We start from the raw sequence: 22,953 nt of genomic DNA on the forward strand, positions 1-22,953 counted from the left end.
CTTCATGCAGAGGAATTAACTATATTTCCAAATATGTCTATGAAAATGTCAAGAATCTCTGCAAAGAAGAATAATGTAGTTATGTTTTCTTTTTGGCTGAAGAAACAAAAACCTGATTGTTTTCATTTTACATCACGCCATGTATATTCCCTAATACAAACAGCTTATCCCTTTCATAAAATTTGCTAGTTTATCTGGAGCAACAGTGTTTTAAACTACATTTCTTGAGTACCTTACAAACCAAAGAAATATAAATAATCTACAAATATTCCTCTGGTGCCCAAATGATCAAACATTTGCTCTGCAATGAAACAGATACAGTCCATAAAATCAGATAGGAAGAATTAGGTAATTCCAATCTGTCAATTGTAAAAGAATTAATATCTAGTACATTTCTATCTAAACTTAGTATCTATAAATGGCACAATAATTCTGAGCACTAGTTTAATAGCAAATGAGCAGGTGCAGCTAACAAATTCAAAATAACTCCATTTATAGTTTGTTAGCCTTATAATTTAAACCATAGGCCTGCTTATTGCCCTCAGTATAAACAAATGAATAGCAGCTGTAAGTGTAGTTTGTTCTTGAACCTTTTTCCTGTTTATACTGAAGGGATTTTATTGTGCTTATGATTTGAGTATGTTTAAGTTTGACATTAGCATTTATTTTATATATAGTAACCATTTTATATTGATACTTATAGTGTTATCATGTAATCCTTGTTTTGTTATTTTGTAATCATTATTTTGTAGTTAATTGCTTGATCAGATGCTTTATATATATATTGGAAAAGTAAGGGCTTCATGCTTTAGGTATAGGTGATTGCTTATATGAAAAGAGCACAGTAAGGGGAGGGGGAAAAGGAGTTACTGATGGAGCCTGGGTTGCTGTGTATTAGTCATCATCTAAGAATATTTTTTGCGTGCCATCTTATGCCTGATACCAAGACTTGATCTTTTTGTTCTGGAAAGGTATAAAAGGTGGAAGACATCTTTTCTGGTTGTTGCCTTCATTCCTTTACCAGCCACAAAGAGGAATAGGGCGGCCCCTCTCTGTTTTGATCAAAATAAAGTTGTATTCTTTGTTGACACCTCAGCTCAGGAGTTTCTTTGGCTCTTTTAAATTCCTGAGTAACACTGGGGCAATTGTGAGGCTAAGTGAAAAACCTTACAACCTGGCACCTAACGTGGTGGTAGCCACAATGGCTCTCCCCCCCCCCACATCTGGAGACCCCTGTTAAGGTCCCAGCAAGCCTTCAATTCTCAGCAGGACGAAACCAACGACGACTGAATTGTGAGTCTTAGAGCACTCCTAAGTGTTTGACCTGGAAGATTATGAAAGAAGCTGGAATCACTGTTCCACATAACAAAATTTAAAACCATGGAGAAAAATAAAAACCACTCACAACAGAGACTTCAGGATCAAATTATTAATAGTGCCTCATGAGGACCAGTTCATTAGCTTGAGGTTTGCAACACTGAAACCTTTAAACCCATTGATACAACAGTCTCTACTGAATCAAAATGAAGAAAATAAGGAATATTGCATATGCCATTAAACACTTTATTTTAAAGTAAAATGGAAAATGGAATTTTACATTTTTAAAAAAGTAAACAGTGCTTCTTTGCTTTATCTGGAAAAGCAAAAGGAAGTAACTCTCTAGAAAGAAAGTAGGTTCATAGATAGTGCTTCTTTCAAACCCCATTATCCTTTCAAATCCCATTATCTTCATAGTCCTGCCCCATTGTCTCATAGTGACACCATAATTGCTTGGTGACATCATGATGTGCTATATTCAGTCAATACTTGCTTTTGTCTATAGCAAATGATATGTATATTCAAATTTGCATAAATCTATAAAATGGGATATAAATCCTCTCCTCTTTAGGCCTCTGACTTTTGTTCCAATGGTGTTAATAATCCGATTTATTCTTAAATGTAATATGTCCTTTTTTCTAGTTAAAATACATTTGGGGAAATTCTCCTTCAAGGTCGATGCCATGCATTAGAAGAACACCAATCTATCGGCTCACTGATAATGCATTTGCAATCCTTTTTGTGTTCATAAAATGTGGGTCGGGGTATTTTGTTCATTGTCTAACTAGCATAGTTCCTTCTTCAAGAATATAAAATTGATTGACCAAGGATCCCTTAATAAAATTGGACTGAAGGTTCAGAATGCAAATAGTGTGCAAGAAGGAGTATGGCACCAAATTACACAAATTTTAAAAAAGTTCTATAAGAAAAATCTATAGAAATGAAATATATGTAATTGGGTAGTATTCTTATTGCAAATAATTAAAGTGATATAAAAGAACAAGCCAGCTTTAGATTTTGAGAATATTTGGCCTTTTTTATCCTGTTTTTGTTTTATCCTCACTCCTTATATTTTCATTAAACTTCAGTTCTAGAAAATCAAGACATTGCACACCATTTTGTGCCATTTTGGTTAGTCCCAGTAAAAGACTTACTCAAACTTGAAAATATTGCATTATTGCCCAATCAGAGTCTTGTTCCACCAGAAGAAAATGGTTATGCAATGCATTATGTTATCCCATAATGAATTAACCAATAAAATATATAATTGGCAATCAATTGGTAAGTTCCTTTAGAAATTGACCACAACATTGGGGCTGCATGCAACAGATATTGGAAGCCAGAATGTGAATTCTGGTCACCACAGTCTTTCCACATAAAGGAAAGATTGTGAGATCACCCACTTCCACTTCAGACAGCTGCTCTTCAGGGGGAGACTGCAGGAACTGAGTTCTTTGCATTCAGCTCATGAGCTGAGTGGCTAAAACTCAAAACATTTCAATCAAGTTCACAGCCATAATGCTTGTCACAAGGTTCTCAAGAGCCTTACCTCTTACACATTTTTAAATGCTTATGCATTTAAGCATTTAAAAGCATTAAGCATTTAAGCATTATGGCTAAAGAGACATTTTCTGAACAAAGGATAAGATAATTCTACTTGATGAATAAAGATTATTTCTGGATTATAAAGTTTTTTTTAAAAAAAAGGTTTTAAAGATTTAAAAACTTTTGGCAAAAACCTTAACAAGGAGTGGATATAAGAAAGAAAAAAAACAAAAAGTTACATCTGAATAAACAATGGAAAGAAATCAAGAGGGATTAATTAAGTAAGAAGGGCGAGAGATTTATTTACTAAAAGAAATAGCTAGATGCTTTCACTCATGATACAGCCATGAACTTTAAAAAGTTCAAAAAAAATAGTTACTGAGAGATAATTCTGCAATGGTGTCCATTGGGTCATAAAGAGCAACCGAATGACTAATAGCAACCAATGCCCTTTGAAATCAGGAGGACTTACTTATAAAGAGAGGGTTGTACTGAATTTAGTCAATACCCAGATTAAAAGAAAATGTAACTTGAAACCATTTTTCATTCACGTGAGAAGTCTGAATTTACTCCATTCAAATTCTGGGTCTCTATTGATAGTTCTTATATACTACAAAGGTTAGCAACCCAGCAACCCTGACAAAAATATGCATGTTGTTGATTTATGTAGGCTAAATGCTAAGGTGAAATCAAGGTTCCGATATACTTTTTTCTTTTGTTTATGTATTGCAATGGGCTTGTACCTGCTTTATATGGGTGGGTTGCCAGTTATTATGGTAGCAAACTAGCCTGATTTCAGACTGTGTGCTTCTGAACTAATCCTAAACTTGGAGAGCATCAGAATAGACATAACATAAGGTCTTCAGACTACTGTTTTGTGTTTGTTTTGTGCTTAACTATTCCATTTTTACTCATATGGTTTATTATTGATAACCCTGTTAACTAGCTACTTTCAATATGGAGACCAACATGCTCTGAATTCCAGTTTTCTGGAAACATAGGCAGATTTGATTTGTGTTCCTAGCCTTTTCTGTAGACTCCCAAGGTCTACAGGTCAACTGCTATGAAAACAGAGTACTAGTGTAGCTTGGCCTCTGAGCTGATCCAACATGCCCTCTCTGATGTTTTTTGGCTGAATATTTTACAATCAATGAATAATTTTATCAGTACTGTCACATTGAACTGTAAAAAAGACCATTATGGTTAGTTCCTGGAGCAAACTAAGTGGAAGAAGATATCTATAAACTCCTGATAACACAATTTTTGGCTGTAGATACCAAAATCTCAAACAACATATATAGAGAGTAAGTAATATATTTTAAAAAATTAAAAATAGATATTTAGCAATGCAAATTAACCAGGCTATTAGTGAGTTTGACTGAGAGGCCCATCAGGAAAAGATCTGACCAACATGACAAGTCTTCTTTAGAACTAAAAGAGAAGTTACACATAGTAAAAACAGAAAATCTCATTCTCCCATTAAGAAAGTCTAGCTGGGGTTCCTAGTATCAATTCTGTGCCACAGACTGGAATGCTTACTATCTTCTTTCAGTTATTTTCAAAATAAGCCTGACTGGTTTTATTGCTACTCTAATAACAAAGAAGATGTTCAATCTGCTGATAATTTAATTCTAATTAGAACTTCAATTCACATTGCTGGAACTGCACAAAAATGAATAAATGAAACAGCAATTAACCTTTAGTACTGAGCTTATTTTTCTCCTCTCAACATGGGTCAGTTGCCATAGAGATTATACCTATGTGATTTGCAGATGTGACTCAAAGGCAGCCAGAGTAGGCATCTCAGTCTCTTCTCAGTGTGGCACCAGGATAATTAAAAATCTGTTAAAAGCAAAGAGAAAGTTGATCTAAAACTCAAAGGTAAAAAAAAAAAAAAACAGCTAAAGAGAAGGGGCAGGGGAAAAGATTTTAAAAAACAATAATGGAAGACCAGATTTATTTTGACAAATGAAAGCTTTGGAGACAATCCACCTTGAAAATGGTGCAGCTTTTACTGCCATCTGAGACATAGCTTAACAGAAGCTTTGGACTGCATAAAATAGGTTCTACATTAAAGCACAGTTGGTTATTTATTAACTATATAAAGAATATGTCTGCAGATATAACACAAAACAGCTGTCCTGCATTAAGGTCCTGCTTTTAATTTGAACAGTGCCTGGGATGTAACAATTTTTTTATTATTCACAGAAGCACTGAGGGGAATGCAGATAGGCTGCATTGCCCTTTAAAACTTTTCATATAATTAAAGTGAACTCCTGCAGCAGGGAGCCTTCAGTAACTATGGAGCTTCTTCCCATGGTTAAGGTTTTTTCAGTATTCATAAATTACTCAGAGCTTCTTCAAATACAAAACTTCAAATACAAAAAGGAGGCAGAATCTGACAATTTGTAAAAAGGGAAGGGGGGAGGGAGGGAGAGAGTGAGTGAGTGAGTGAATGAAAGAGGAAGGAAGGAAGGAAGGAAGGAAGGAAGGAAGGAAGGAAGGAAGGAAGGAAGGAAGGAAGGAAGGAAGGAAGGAAGGAATTCTATAGAGTTATTTGTCACTGTGTTTGGGAAACTGCAAGGGAGATCCCAGAGATATAATGAACAATGGATACCTGGTCTATTGTACTTATGTAGTGGAAGCCAAATTACACAGGAGAGCTCTAGTCCTGATCAGCCACTTCAAACAATGGGGAGGGATACTTTACCATGACATGTCTCTAATATGGACTCTTTAGCACTCAGATTTATACTTCTGGCATTTCCACCCCCACTTTCCATCTAGCATCAGGAAACAGTGGCAGGGTGATTTTAACATTGACAATTGTGTATTAATATAAGTAAGAGCATGGGAATGAGGACTACTTCCTACTCCCTAAGTTGCATGCAATAAATCTATTTATAGGCATGAAAACCAGTTATGTGACCAGGAAGAGCAAAGGGTTAATTACATTGTTAGTAAGAATAAAAAGGTTTATTTACATTGTCAAAGCAGAGGCTGCAGGCTCATTATCCCCTGATCCTGGCAGCAGGACTTCCTTGAAAGAAGAGGCAGGAAAAGACTAGCTTGACTAGTAAAAAAAAAAAAAAATCAGGCACTGGTGAGCCTTGCAGATTAATTAACAGAGCTAAAAAATGAAGCTGGCAGTATCTACCCACAACTCAGTATGATTTGTGTTGACTCTTCTATGAGCAATACTTAGAAAAGTTTCTTGTGTAATACTGGTACCTATTTCAAAATGTGTTGTGGGAAGTCAGCCCCCCCCAGAGAAGAAAATATTAAAAAGGCAGAACATTATATTTCCTCAAAGGATCTTAAAAAGACAGAAAAGCATCCCCAGTTTTTCTTAATAGCCCCAAGTCTCCATCCAGCTCTGTAGAAATGCAGATTTGATAATTGTTTCAGAAAGACTGGCACCAGGAAGTTTAGAGCTGATGGGATTAGAAAGACAAAATCCCTAGAACTAACAACCCCTCCAACACAGGACATAGCCATTAGCCACAGCCACAGGGAAGCAGGATATGACCTTTAGGATATAATAAGATTAACCCACCACCATCAGAATATCAGAAAGGCACACTGAACCTCAGGTCAAAGTTCATGCCACAGGAACAACTCCAAACACAAAAGCCCAAGAAGGTATAAAAACCTAACACTCTGCTCCATGTGGTCAGCTTCCCCAGAGCCTCACTTCTGTCTGGCTTTGCTCTTCAATAAACTACAACCTTCTTTCTAAAGCAGTCTCCATTTTGTTTATTCCCAGCTTGGACTGGACCCTGATGAAGATTTTTCTTTCAACAGTGTGTTTAGGAGATAAGATGTTCAAAGGTTCATCCTTATGTTAGCCACATTCCTGCAAAGTTTATGTCTCACAATCAGGTGAGTCCTATATACATCTATAAAAATGGAGATCACCTAACTGAAATCAAATTAGCTATACAGAAATCAAATTGACTATATTATAAAAGAAAAAGGAAGTAGAAGAATTTGGTTATAACAGCAAACATATGTGCAGAGGCTGATTGTGGAATAGAATATGAATTGTTCGTGTGCAAGTTATAAATCAAACTAAAGCAAAAGTATAAAGCCAACCAGTATAATATTAAGCATATAACCAGTATTTTTAAGGAGATCATTGAAAATTGCTATGCAGTGTTGAGTCCCATTGATAAGGTATCAGCGGAACTATGGAATAAAATCAAAGCAGTTATTAAGGATCAATGGGGAAAGAGATTTCCAAAGCCAAGAAACAAAAGAAACCAAACTGAATGTCAATATATGGTAGAAATTACCAAACTATCAAGAAGCCAAAAAAGGGAGGGGCAAACAAGCCATATCACCTGTCAAGGCTCCGACTAACGAAACACTTCAAAGAACTTTCAGGCATTGTTTATCCTAAAAAGTCTTTAATCGTGAAACAAAGTGTCGGCACAGCATGGTGGATGCCAAGATCTGAATTCCCCTCCCCTGAGCACATAATATTCAAGCACAATTCCCTCTTCCAATTAGCAGTCATAAATCACATTCTCCAATCAGTTTGAAGGGTAAAGTAGCCCATTTCTTATCTTAATTAATCCCCACACATATTCTTTCTCCTCCCCTCCCAGCATCATCTAATTTAACTCTAAAAGTACCACCAAGCTTATACAGAGAGTGGCTGCCTCTTCATATTTTGTCAAAGCAAGAATATCCAATGTTAGCAGCATTGACATCACTACCTCAGGAACAAGCTTAACCAAGAATTTCAGAAATGGTTAAGGACAGCAGTATAGCATATGCAAAGATAATAGACATAGAAAAATAGGGAAGATTTTCTAAAAGATGTCCAAACTCAGAGGAGGTTCCAACCTTAAATTATAACTGATTCAAAGAAGATCCAACAAAGATAAGAGTGTACTAAAATTCTATACTTTAAAAATACTATTATATTTGCTAGTACTAGAAAATGAAGATAAATTAGCATTCCAGTCCTTTCTAAGTTCTAAGTTCTCTTCCACACATAGAGGGCAGCTTTTTTTGCTCTGCCTGCATAATGACCCAAGAGATTGCTTAAAGACAACAACCAGGAGTACTAGGATTGTAATCACAGAGCAAAGCAATCACAAAGGTATCTCACTTAATGACCACTTCACTCAAAAACTGAGATTTCAGTCCCAATTACGGTCATAAATTGAAGACTTCTTGTACTTCCAAATTAGCAATGACGCCCTTATTCCACCCCAAGACTCAACTCCATACAGCATTTGGACTAACACTTTGCCTTGGAATTTTTTAAGTAAAATGGCTACTAATTGCCCTCCTTTGGAATAAAAAAAAAATAGCACCCACTGAACTCTGAACTGTTGCCAAGACAGTAAATAAATGCACTTTTCATAAAAGCAGATTATGAAAGTCGATGCCCAGGTGTTTAAAAGAGAGTGATCGCTCTATTTGTTGAGCATTAATTCCCATATATGAGTAATGTTACTTTTGCCAAAAACTACTACTTTTGTTTTATAATACTTTGTCTTCAGTTTTGCCCTTTCACAATAGATACTAGTAATTCTCTAAGATCAATAGAGAATATATGAAATAAGAGCCAGGTCATCAACATACATTAACTTTTAAATTAAAAGTTAAATTTTAAACATCTGTGGAGGTTCTCAGTAATCCTGGTCATGATTGTTCCAAAGGTGCTTTTTCAGGAGGCAACTGGACTTTCTTGTTTTTCTTTGAAGACGTTTCATTTCTCATTCAAGAAGCTTCTTTAGTTCTGACTGGATGGTGGGAAATGGAAGGATTTATATTCCTTGTAGACAGCTGGTCATTTGCATTCTTTTAAAAAGTTGTTGAGGCCATTTGGAGGTTTGCCTCAGGGTCAGCTGAGTAGTGCAAATGTGTGTGGAGCCTCTTGGCTGCAGGATGTCTTTTGCCCTTTGTCCCTTCACTGTTGAAGATAGGCGCAGGCTGTTGTGGATGAATCTGTATTGTATGCATCTCAAACTGAAGCACAAATGGTTTCTGTAAATTTTTAAACATTAAATGTTCTGTCCATGGAATGAGAGGAAGAAAGAAAATTATGACTTCATGGCCACTACAATGTCATTAATATAGAAGTTCTATAACAAGGGAACAAGTAAAAATAGTAGTAGTAAAGTTGGAAGGGACCTTGGAGGTCATCTAGTCCAACCCCCTGCTCAGGCAGGAAACCCTACACCATTTCGGACAAATGGCTGTCCAGTGTCTTCTTAAAAACTTCCAGTGTTGGAGTATTTACTGCTTCTGGAGGCAGGCTGTTCCACTGATTAATTGTTCTCACTGTCAGGAAGTTTCTCCTTAGTTCTAGGTTGCTTCTCTCCTTGATTAGTTTCTACCCATTGCTTCTTGTCCTGCCTTCAGGTGCTTTGGAAAATAGCTTGATTCCCTCTTCTTTATGGTAGCCCCTGAGATATTGGAATACTGCTATCATGTCCCCCCCTTGTCCTTCTCTTTGTTAAACTAGACATACCTAATTCTAGAAACCGTTCCTTATATGTTTTAGCCTCCAGTCCCCTAATCATCTTTGTTGCTCTTCTCTGTACTCTTTCTAGAGTCTCAATATCTTTTGTGGTGACCAAAACTGGATGCAGTATTCCAAGTGTGGCCTTACCAAGCCATTGTAGAGTGGTATTAATTAAACAGCACTTCAATATTTATTTATTTATTTATTTATTTATTTATTTATTTATTTATTTATCAGACTTATATACCGCTTTAAGTGCAAGCACTCTCTAAGCGGTGTACCCCAGTAAGCAATGTATATATATTTGTTTTCTGAGGTTTTCGCGGGTGTTTGTATGTAAGTCTTTGGTTGTTCGGATTTTCTCCCGTGTAAAATTAGAGGTGTCTTGGCGACGTTTCGACGAAGTCCCATTCGTCATCTTCAGGCTGGTGTTTTCAGCTTCGTGCTTCAAGCAGCAATGTGTGGTCTTGGCTGTTTCTTCCTTTTAACTGCCAGTGGGGGTATGTATATATATTGCCCCCAACAATCTGGGTCCTAAATGGGTCTTGTTTCTTACTCTAGCGGTCAGAGTTTTCTCCTACTATTAAATATAAAGAAATCCAAATTAATGATGGCAGATACAGCAATCAGCCTTAGAAATAATAAAGATACTGAAGGAATGGATACCTTATGTCTTTTAGGCTCAACTATTGACTTACCCAGTTGCTTCGATCTTTCTGGAAACAAGGTGCCATTCCTCAGGAACTGAAAGAAGCATCCATCGTGCACCTCTACAAGAGGAAAGGAAATCGACAAGTCTGCGATAATTATAGAGGAATATCACTTCTCTCTGTTGCAGGCAAGAGCTTTGCATGAGTGTTGCTAAATCGCCTGATTGACCATCTGGAACAGGGTATACTACCTGAGACAAAGTGTGGTTTCCGCAAAGAGCGTGGCACAGTGGATATGATATTTGTAGCTCAACAGCTCCAGGAGAAATGTCAAGAGCAGAATTGTGAACTATACACCACCTTCATGGATCTCACCAAGGCTTTTGACACAGTTAGTCGTGAAGGACTATGGCGCATTATGTCAAAGTTTGGGTGCCCTGACAGGTTTATTCTGATGGTACGACAGTTCCATGATGGCATGGCGGCTCGTGTTCTGAGTAACGGTGGAGCCTCAGAAGCCTTTCCTGTTACTAATGGCGTTAAGCAAGGCTGCGTGCTGGCACCAACCCTGTTCAGCATGATGTTCTCAGCCATGCTGTCAGACGCCTTTCAGAACAGCTCAGTGGGAGTTAATCTGAGGTACAGAACCGATGGGAAACTGTTCAACCTGAGAAGACTTCAGGTAAAGGAGACTGTGCTACGAGATCTCCTCTTTGTTGATGACTGTGCCCTTAATGCAGGATCAGAGCAGGAAATACAAGCCAGCATGGACAAATTCGCAGCCGCTTGTGACAACTTTGGCCTCTTCATCAACACAAAGAAAACTGAAGTGATGTACCAGCCAGTTCCAAAAGCCCAATATCAAGAGCCTACCATCACAGTAAAGGGACAAAAGCTGCAAGCAGTGGACCAATGTACGTATCTTGGTAGTACCCTCTCCCGTGCAGTGACAATTGACATCGAGGTCAACTGTAGAATTGCCAAGGTAAGTTCTGCATTTGGCAGTTTGCGGACTAACATGTGGGACCGCCGTGGAATAAGTCTTGCTACCAAGCTTAAAGTTTATCAGTTAGCAGTGCTAACTACCCTATTGCATGCTAGTGAGACCTGGACAGTGTACAGGAGGCATGTTAGGCAACTGAACTACTTCCACATGACTTGCCTTGGCAATTCTACAGTCTGCCTTTGTAGAATTCTGAGGATCCGGTGGCAGGATAAGATACCAGACACAGATGTCCTCTCCAGAGCAGGCCTATCATCAGTTTACACTCTGTTGATGAAAGCCCAGATGCACTGGGCAGGCCATGTTGTAAGGATGCCAGATCATCGCATCCCTAAACAGCTCTTCTATGGTGAGCTGTCTCAAGGAAAGCGATCGCATGGGGGATGAAAGAAGCGATACAAAGACACATTGAAAGCTTCTCTTAAGTCTCTGGATATTAATACCATCTCTTGGGAACTTCTGGCACATGATAGACTGACATGGCGCACCTTGGTGTACCAGGGTTGCAAGACATATGAACACAGAAGGACAATCTTGGCACAAGAAAAGTGAGCACTCCGCAAAACCAGAGCTGCAAATGCTGAAGTAACAGTGGCTACATTTCTTTGTTCAGTATGTGGCAGAACATTCCGTGCTAACATCGGTCTTATTAGCCACCTACAGACACATCGTTGATGGCCCATAACCCACAAGATGTCAAGGTCTTCATTGAAATCGATGGATGAACAACAAATTGACATTAAAGGAAATACACCACAGACTAGCACTTGGTAGAGTAACAATGAAGAGCTTGGTAAAGATATTCAGATGCTTTCTTAACCTAAAAGATTAATACTGTGCAGACAATGTGACACTCCTTAGAAGTAAAAGTGGGACTTTGAAGAAGCAGCATAAAAAGAGGATAGACACTTTAGAATGTTCATGTTGCAGAAGACTTGTAATCACTTACTGGATAGCCAGAAAAGTAAACAAATGTACCATAGAACATATCAGCCTAGGCTCTAGAAGTCTCACTTGAGGCACAAAGGACTGGGCTCAAGCTACAATATTTTGGATACATTGTACAATGGCCCATATCCTTTGAGGACTTCTTAAAACTGGAAATAATGGAAGGGAAAAGAACAGCATGGCCAGCAACAAGGTGGATGAACTCAATAACAATAGCAGTGAATACATCATTGACAGATCATAGAGTCTGGGAGGAAGACAGATCCTTGGAGAAAGACTATCTATATGGTTGCTAAAAACCATCACAGACTAGACAGCATTTAATCAATCAATCAATGTCTAGTTTACTGATTGACTCTGTTTCCACATTGTGCTTGGAGGCTTTAATTAGTATCTGTTTTCTGGTAGTAGTCAACCTGATTCAAATTATCATATTCTCTTAATATGTGACCCTTTGTCAATATAGCATAACAGTTCAGATCATCATTTATAGTGATGATAAACTATAGTAATTTTAATATGACATGTTTTTAAACATGTTTATTCCTATGAACTAGTGTCAGAGACTCTTCTAAGAAATTCCCTACACAAATCAAATCCTGTAGCAAAAAAGGCTCAATATCATTGATACAACTGCTCTGCACCAAGCTGTATTTATATGTGTATGCATACAATATACAAGCTATTGCCACCAGTTGTGTGTGACAATTGTAACTGAATGTTTCAGTGATGCGAATAAAAGGGATAAAATTGCCACCTGGGATTGCTTAATGGATACAGTAATTAGCAATACCAATTAACTAATTGTTCACCTGTTAGGAGATAATACAGAAAACAGCCAGCTAGCCTCTCTTTTTTGCTGTCCTTAGGGTTTTATGAAACTGGTGGCTGGAACAACAGAAGTATTCAGCTTTTCTTTTCTTATTTTCACTTTGTTCTTTAAACAATAAATTATTGCATCTTTTCTAAATGCCCTTTTGCATACAAATAAAAATATATTTCCTAGCACAGTCATAGCTAATGCCTAAATGTTATGTGTTTTTAGGCACAGAAAAGGACATGAAACGGATCTCCACTTTTAACATTCTGTTTAGGAATCTCCAACCTCAGGGTTCTGAACCAGTTGCGCCAAAAGGTGGGTAAGGGATTGTTCTGCTTTCTAATCCCTCAAGAACTCAGCAGTTCAAGCACACAATGAGTTAAATGTTCTCTTTAGCATTCTTTCAGATGGTCATGCATATTAAACCGTAAATCTTTAAAAAAAATGGGGAAGTTTTGATCATGCTAGTCACACATTATGACACTGAAGTATAGTTCCTTCCTGTTTATAGAATATTCCATTTCTATTTCAAACAAGAGGTTTTTGGTATTTATATTGTCTACTTTTCTAAGTATGAAATGATAATAATCTAAAACCTGTTGTTTTTATTTAGGAGACCCTCCAATAATTATTTTTTATTCTATTTAATTACTTCTGGCAAAATAATTCTCTGTAGGATTCATTCACAGAAAATCTACTATCATGGATCTTCAAGAAGGTTCATAAGCACATATAGTGAAATCAGATGCTTTCAATTCATCCAACATTTAGGTCATAGAATCACAGTTAGAATAAGCCATTTAAGCTATAAAGTCCAAATTCCTGCTCCAAATTGAAGCATCCCAGACAGATGACACTCTAGGTTCTGCTTGAGTGCATTCAAAGAATGAAGAGTAGCCTTCCACCCCTCTGAGTAATTGATGCCACAGTCATCCTGTGCTTGCTATTATGAAGTTTTATCTAACTTTCAATTGTAATCTGCCTTCTTGTAACTTATGCTATGATGCTGTGACCTGCACGCTGGTATAAGAGAGAACTGATGACATCATTTTAGGTATTTGAAGAATATTGTCATATATTTCCTCAGAAACCCTTTCACCAGTTCTTTCAATCTTTCTTCATAAGATTTATTTTATAGCACTCCGTTCCAATATTTCAGAATCCTTGACAAAATATGGTCCCCAAAATGGGACACAATATTTGAGGTGGCATCTGACAAAAGCAAAATAAAGTGAAATGCATATCTTCTATGATTTTTTACTTCTATTAATGCAGCCAAGGGGGCAAGCCAGGATGACAAGGAGTGCACACATGTTGCCTAAGTACTCTCCAAGTTTATTTTGATTTTATCTTGCTTTTATTCTTTGATTTTATAATTCCTTTCAATTAAAAAATGTGGGAGGGATTTTATAGGTCCATTTTTAAGAGTAAACACTTTTAACAGAACAAGTAACAGAATGGGAAAAGAAGGAAGCAACATAGAATGAACTCAAGGATTACCCTTACCTCAACACCTCCAAAGCAACCAAAAATTGCTGCCATCCTCCTGGTAACTTAAAGGGAAGAGAGGGAGAGGAGATTAATCTCACAAATGAAAATCTCCTAGATTTTATATCTAGCCAGTGCCTTTTAACAACATAGGCAATAATCTCTATTTATATCATGTTTATTATAAATTACCCAGAACTTTGCTTGGTTGGACAGTGAATGAATGAATAAACATAATTTTTATTTCTCTCTAGTAATTAATTTTCAGACTCACTTATCTAAACAATGGAGCAGCAAAAAGGGCATCTGCCATCCCATTTCAGCAGTTGTAAGTAAACTTGGGTTTCCTCTCCCATATTGGTCCAAGTCATTCTCATTTAGACTTAGATACTATTTTAATATTTTAAAGTTTTTGGAACTCACAAATATGAGAAGTACACTCAGGAGTCCTTTCACTAGACCCCATATTTTTCACTAATCTATATGAAGTGGATCTTAGCTTTTCCCTTCATAAGGGAAAATGATGACATATGGCGCACCTTCTGTTAGAGAATATCAAAGACATCTGAAAGGAATTTAGCCCAATACACCAGACTAGGGAACTATTCTCGCCTGGCTTCAAAACTCGGTATTAGAGGCACAAAAGCCTTCTTTTAATTAAGACAAATTGTCAAAAAAAAAAAAGTTCTACAGTTCTCAAACCTGCCAACTATTGATAATTCATAGGACAATTCTTCTAGCTGTAGAAGGCTCAGGTGCTTTGTGTGTTGATATTTGGAGCATTTTTTAATCTTTTCAGGCATTAACACTCCATTCTCTCCATCTGGATTAAAGCCTGAAATGTCAAGCGAAAGTGTGAATGTATGAACAGTAAATTGTAAACAAAACTCATGACTTAAGGGGGAAAGAATCCCACATCTTCTAGCTCAGTTAATTACTTGTCTTAGTGTGTCACTGGAACAATCAGAACCTCTAGAACAGCCAGCAATGAGTGATCTTGAATGGGAACAAGCTCTCAGACACAATTGTACTATCAGGAACAATCTGGCAGCCAGATAACAGGCTGAAGAAGATATGTGGAAATGAAACAACTGGGCCAGTCTTGAGGATTAGCAGTTTGTAAGGTCTATTTTAACTAACAATAATTTTATATCCCCTCAATCACAAGAGTCCACTGGAGTTGGAGTTAATGAGAGTAATTGGGGTGGGAACTCTAAGTGATGTGGTCTTAAAGCATGACATCACATAAGTATGCTTATGACTGTAGTTCTGGCAGTTCCAGTTGCAGTCATTAAGCAAATCCACATGGTTGTTAGGTACAACGTCAAGCGATCAGTATTTATTGCTTCCTACTGGCTTCCCCAGTGACTTTGCTTATGGGAAGCCAACAAGGAAAGTTGCAAATGGTCCCAGGAGATTGCAATGTTGTAAATATGAACCAGTTACCAAGCACCTGAAATGCAATCATGTGACTGCAGGGATGCTGCAACAGGGACAATTATAATGGCCAGTCATGTCTCCTTATTCTGTGCCAATGTAACTTTAATCAGGCACTGCACTTAATCTCTGCACTTTTGACTTACCAACCATTTTAGGAGATCATTAACAGTCAATGGAACAATATAACCTATCTATTGATCACCATGTTCATCTAATGGTTTACTTTTAGTTTGCATTTAGCAGACCTCAAGTCAACCTAAGATAAGAGCATTCATTTTCTACGCTCCTATTTTAAGCAGCCTGGAGAAGAAAAGGAGGCTAATAAGGCACTTTTTCTTGGAAAAGGAAGGATAGTGATAACATGAAAAGCTCATCTCTTTATTCATACATGCCGTTCAGATGATTGTGGGGATCCATAATGCAATATTTCCCATGGGGAACATCGCCTCCTGGGGGCAGATTTGAAGTTCAAGAGGACAGTAAATGATAAGAGTGAGGTAGGGAAATCTTGAAAAACATACAATCATGAGTGGTATTAAGCTCTTTTCCAGAATTTTCTTTTTCTTCCTTTACAACAGTGAATATAAATGCACTCAATTTACAAATCAGAACTCGTAAAGAATTCTAGATTATAGAGATTGTAAAGATTATAAAATTACAATACATTACTGAAGTAATAATTATCTATAATTGCTTATACTAATTGTCTGTGTTAAACATAAAATTAAAAGATTTGGATAGCTATATATTTATCTTTTATTTGTGTGCTCCTGGGGTTTTGTCGGTGATAAGATATTTATAATTGCTTTGTATCTTAAAACCTATAATTGTTTAGAAATTAATGGTTTACAAGTAAAATAAACTTTGCAACAATTCTGTCACATCACACAAACACACACACAAACACATAGGCCAAATGTTTTTCTAAGAGGATATAAACAAACTATGCTCCCAGTGCAAGTTAAAGACGAAGTGCTCACAATATTCAAATTAATACTTAAAATTTGGGTTTTATTTTATTTATATTGTGCAGTGATGCATGATTTATTCATGTGAAGAGTTCCATCAGAATTCAGGCTTAATCTTATTAATGGAATAGTAAAAAAAACAGCTTCACAGATGGGGGGAACTGGTTCATACAAAAAGATTAGATCTGTATTTGCTCTAAAATGATTATAGAATTGAGTAAAGGTCATGTCTGTAGTTGAAAAGAATAAGTGATCCTGATATAGATCTTAATAATAATAGTTAATATTAAATATCTTCTCTAATGTTTCCTGGTTAGGACTATTCTATGTATTAATGGAAATGGGGCTTTTCTTCTCATTTTTCAACATTCTAAATGATCAGATTTTATATACTTTATAATGCTCACCTATTATTCCTTTAACATTCATTCTTCTTCTTTAATCTTTTTTTTCCCACAGTTGGTTTACAGGCTATTCTTTGTTGCCAAGAATGAAGAGTCAATGATGTCACGAAGTCCATTATTATGCATTTCAACATGCCATATAACCAGTCCTTCCACCAAATCCCCAAAGACTGAATATAAATAATAAAAGTATGGCTTGTATTATAACAAGTGTATTACGTGTTTAATGCTGAATGTGTTCTCATTTTTCCTTTCAAAGAAATCCTATGAAACTTCATATCAGAATTGAATTATGCCGAGGAAGAATTCTAGGATATATTTCCATAAATGAATTAATAAACAAGAGAAAGAGAGAAGCCAAACTTAAACAAGACTTGAGTTCTTTTGTGTTCATAACACAAGGACTTCATGTCATGGTTTTGACAGACAGAAACAAGTAAAGCAGAACTCCAAGGCTTGCAAATTCCTCAAAGAACATGTTTATTGGTTACAAAGTATTGGCACTTCAAAAGTGAAAACAAGTCTGAAGACACACGTAACAATTCCCCAACACAAAGTTAAGAAATCCCACCCCTAAGGCTATGCAAGCAACTACATTCACCAATACATCTTCTTGGCAGGCTTTTTACATAACGCCCAGCCTGCAGTCTCGGGAGCAGCCGATGACCTTGGTTCCCATGGGATAAAAGTTTATTTAGACTAGCGAAGCACCTGGCAACCCCTCTCCCTCCTTTCTATGTGTCAATCAAAAATGAATAGGGAAAATGAGCCATGCTTTAAAGTTGACACTTCTGTCTTCTGAAGCCAGAATGGACATGGCTATTATTTCAAGAAGGAATGGATACAAGGAGAGTTTGATGTAGGGCACTAGCTTCTAGATTTAGATTCACATATTTCATGGTGAAAACAAGAACACTGAGAGTTTTGCACGATCCAATCTGGGTCAGTCACTGGGACCAGAGATTTAGTCTTCTGAACTTTCAGATTCATCCTGGAGCCCATCCTCAGGGAACTTCTCTCTCACCAGAATATGGAGCATGTATGCAGGGCACCAAAATCCTGGGACACATATATTTGCCTTCATTCAACTGAGAGTTTTGGCTGTTATGGAAATTAGAAACAGATATGTTCAGAAAACCATGCAATGATGATCCCTGATTATAAATATATTTCACATTATGCCAGCTCCAATTTCCTTATTATTAAGTATACCAGACAATATTCCAGCTGCCTTTGCTAATATGGTGATCAGAACCTTTTAACACAAATTACATTTCATTAACAGGGAAAGGTTAAGGAATGCTTCAGTAGCTCATAAACAATTCTTAGGTAATATGAAGATGGGAAGGGACCAGCATTTATACAGTTGCTATCTCAGGAGTCTAGAGCTATAATAGGATGAGGGATGTGGGGAAAAGAAGAACATGTTTATTAAATAACTTGATCAATGATCTGAGTTTCATAAAGCAAAAAATTATACTACAAAACTTTTGTAGTGCTACAAACCTCTTTCAGGCCTGATTTGTATTCTAAATGGAATCACTAACTATAACTTTCTATGATTGTACCACATCAACCTGAAAAAAAAATTGCTTTAAATTCATGAGTCAAAGCCTGTACGCAGTAAAAATTAGCATGCCAAAACACTGCTTATAAAATGATTCACAAACAAGAAGCATTTTCTATGATATGAAGGTGACTCTTCCATTCTGAAATGATATAGAATGGACCATGATTTTATTTGCAAAAACTAGGTCAACCTTCATTCTAGAAGCCTAAAAGAAATTTAAATGCCCATTTCTTTACAGAATTACCTATAAACTAGAAGCACAAATTTTAATTGAGTCTACATTGTCTAGACAAATAAAGAAATAATAAATTTCTGAGTAGTTCAATATTTAGATAAACAAAACTATGCATATATAATAGCCACAAAATATGAATATCATTCAAATTACTATTAAATGTATGGTTATAAATAAAATTGAGAGAGGCATATTATTACTACTAATTCTTATTTATATCTTACATTGCAGCTCACCAAGCTATTGGATACCAACAATAATTTTATTGTTATTAGATATCTTAAAAGAATTCAGTAGTTGTGGTACTTTATGTTACTCTTTTTTTGTTTTATGGGGAAAAAAATCAAACTACTTTTCTACAAATTAACCTTGTCAAAATACTTGGGAGGAACAGGATGGAAAGAGTCTATGCAATGATATTTAATGAAGAATATTTGAGAGCTGAAGCAATTACTGCAATGCTTCGATTTATGCAGAAATGGATATATAAAAGTGGGATCATTGATTCGTCTATGCTCTTGCAAAACACCACTTAAAACAGTCTTCTCCAACCTTTTCAGCTTTGCAGACCGGCTGGGGGAAAGGAGATAGTTCCTCCTGCTGCTCGGGCAAATGGAGCGCATGTGCACATGCTCACCCACTGCTCGGCAAGTGGCAATGTGCGCCTGCCACTCCCGTGGTCCCGTTCTGAAAGGCTTAAGGCCTGATAGTGGACTGTGGCCCAGGGGTTGGGGACCCTGGCTTAAAAGGTGTCATTTACATAGAAGTTCTTCTGGATTAGTTTTTTTTAAAAAAAAAAATCTGTGAGGGAGACATGCTCATTTATATGACATTGTTTGTTTTTCTGTCTTTTGACATTTCCTTTTTCGTACAATAATTATGGGATGTGAAAAATACACATGATTCTACTTTGCGTGATAGACACACACATACCACAGCTTAGGTGGCAAGTTGAACTGATCATACCCGCCCAAAGTAATCCAATGAGTTTCCACTGTTGAGGATAAACCTGAGCCAAGGTCAATAGTGTGGTAGCCATAATTATAATTCTATCTGGCTGCCTATGTGGCCTGCTGCCCACTACCTACTAAAGTACCTCATTAACTTAATATCTAGACTGTCTTTGTTCCAAATGTTAATTTTTTCTTTAAACATACAACTCAAGTAGGACTTTGAATCAAACCCCAATTTTTCATATGATGCACAAATAATTCTGTATCCTTTGAAACAAATGTATCTGCATCAGCTAATGGAGTACCCAAACTCAGATAGTGCAACAGGAGCCAAAGCCATTTGTTAAAATACCTTGGCAGAGCAAGCAAGACTTCTCAACTGTTAAACAGAGATTATACTTACATTTTCAAACTGTCAGACGTAGGTAATCAATCATTTGCTTATATTATAACAAAATATATTATCGTGGTATAGTAGGATCTTTGCCCAGAAGCTTGAAAGCAGATGCAACAAAGATGGTTGCATCTGAAAACTGTGAGGGTATTATGTCTAAACTTATTATATAATAAAATAGTTTAAAATTACAAGAAAGAAAGAAAGAAAGAAAGAAAGAAAGAAAGAAAGAAAGAAAGAAAGAAAGAAAGAAAGAAAGAAAGAAAGAAAGAAAGAACACAATTAGAATTGTTTAAGCTTTAAAAACATTGTAAGCAATAACTCTGTTCATTCACCTGAACACTTCTGGCTTGGAAAATGAATAGGTTCATGGGACCAGACATACAGATCCTGCCCTGTCAGCTTGAGATGCTATCATATTGATCCATAAAACCCAAAGTTTCCTTCTTGTTCATTTGAACCTGAGTAGAATTCTCCCTCATAGCCATATATATTATTTATTTATTCTGGATCTCTTCATTCTGAGGAGATTTAAAAGTGAGATAGTGTGATGTATTGCAAAGCTAGCAGAAACTTCTAAATCCTTCTAAGCATCACACAATTTATATGTTTATGGCAAATATGCACAAGATAACCTTGTTACATTTACACTGATTTTACCCAGTATTTTTCATTCACTGTATCTCAAAACACTATCCGCATATTGGAAATTGCAATTCATTTTGCTCTAATGTGCATCACTTTATACTTCCTTATACTGGACCATTTGGCATTTTATTGCCTATTCATCTAGTTTGGAAAGATCTTGTTGGTGTTTTTCACAATTCATTTTTGCTGTAAGCAAAAAGTTGTAAGCATTCTCATTAATCTGATACCATAAATTTGGTTATTTCTCTCCCTATCCCCACTCTCAAGAACTGTTTATTTTACAGCGAGCTACTATTACCTTTGAAACATTTACACATTACATCCATTTTAAAAACTATCCATTTGCTTTCTTCCATCCTTGCTGTTCTTTAACCAGCTACCAATCCAAGACAAGGCCTATCCTCATATCCCACAGTGATTTGTGCACAAATTTAGAGTCACAATCAATTATGCCAAAGTGCACTGCTGCCCAGGCTATGCCAATCTTCTTGCTCTCTCCTCTTCTCTACCTCTAAAGACGCTATTGAACATGCCATCTTGTAAAAATTATGCAGTTGCTTATACGCACCCAAAACAATTAAATAAATACAGTTAAAGCAAGATGGAGAAAAATATTCCATTATCCTTGTAATTTTTTCCATATACAAATAGCTCTCAAAGAGCTTTAGCTCCACTTACTGGATGTTAATTTAAATCCTGCAATTAAAGTATCATTCTTCTATCACATGGCAGCTTATAAACTTTCTATATTCATTGCTTGCTTAATATAAAATAAGGACTGCTTCTTATTGCCCTATGAGAAATTATTCTTTATAATTGGAATAAGTGGCCATGGAGAGGACAGTAAAATTCCACTGATAAATATCATACTAGGAGGAAAATCACTTAATGGAACTGGGCAAATTTCAAATAACCAATTTTTTTGTGTCTATGCTGTTATCTATTTTGCTTATTTATTCATTTATTTTAATAAACATACGTGGCTTGAAAACTGAGGAAATTTGACTGGCAAATAAATTTGCTTCTTGCACTGCATCCAGGATCCTGCTCTCCTTTATACATGGACCTTCTATGCTAGAAGTAGGTCATGTGCTTGGATTTGACTGACATTTAGGCCATGGATTTAAAATTATGTTTTGAAACACCCTGATGGCTTCTAAAAGCTTCTCTCTCCAGGACTGTACTAAAAGAAATGCCTCTTAAGAATGGAACCAGTTTGCACTAATGGGAATCTTTGCTACACTTAGATGAATCTGTTTCAGGATAAAAAGCCACATAGCTTAGCAGCTGGAGTCAAAGAGGACTGGACCCATCTTTCTCTCCATCCTGGCCACATAATTGCACACGGCAGGAGCATAAGCAATTTATCTGTTGCCTGCCTGGGAAGCCTTTTTTCTATATTAAACCTAAACCAGAGGTTTCTACATAGATGTTCCTTTTGAAGACCAAGCTTTGGAAAACAGAATGCCAATATCTATAAAAAGACAGAACAGGCCCAAATCTATTTGAGCCCATGGGTTCAACTGCTTTCTTACTGAGCTTTAGATGGGCCAAAAAAGCTTTAAAGATTCAGTTAGTACCTTTTCTGCACAGCTGAATGTTATCCCTTTGCGTTGGTACAATGCTTATTCCTCCCTCCCCTTATGTTCACATTATGGTTCATACACATACTATACTTTTCCACATGTCCTGGGCTAAACTGGGGCAGTGTGCATAGGGAAGGGAGGTTTAAAATGATTGTACCCCTCTTAAAATTATCATCCTATCCAACCAGCATTCTTTTTAATTGTTTTCAAAAATAGTGTCTTTTTAATCATCATTTTCAAGAAAGAAGGAACTATTAGGTAAAATTTTAACCTCTCGTCCACACAACAGTGGTCCTATTCCAAGTCAGAGCCTCACACGTTTATTTGTGAGAAAAACGATAATTCAGGGAGAGAGCGAAAGGCTGTCCATTTAACATAATTTTGAATTTGACCTCTTCCTTTTTAACCAGTCTGATCAATTGATGCAGATTTGATTTAGAGCCTAAAGGAGACAAAGTTGTTCATTGTTTTTACAGCAAATGCAATCCTCATAGGAAGGA

The sequence above is a fragment of the Crotalus tigris genome, unplaced genomic scaffold (genome assembly GCF_016545835.1).
Source record: "Crotalus tigris isolate CLP2741 ecotype Arizona unplaced genomic scaffold, ASM1654583v1 scf7180000017841.2860490, whole genome shotgun sequence".
Lineage (NCBI taxonomy): Eukaryota > Metazoa > Chordata > Lepidosauria > Squamata > Viperidae > Crotalus > Crotalus tigris.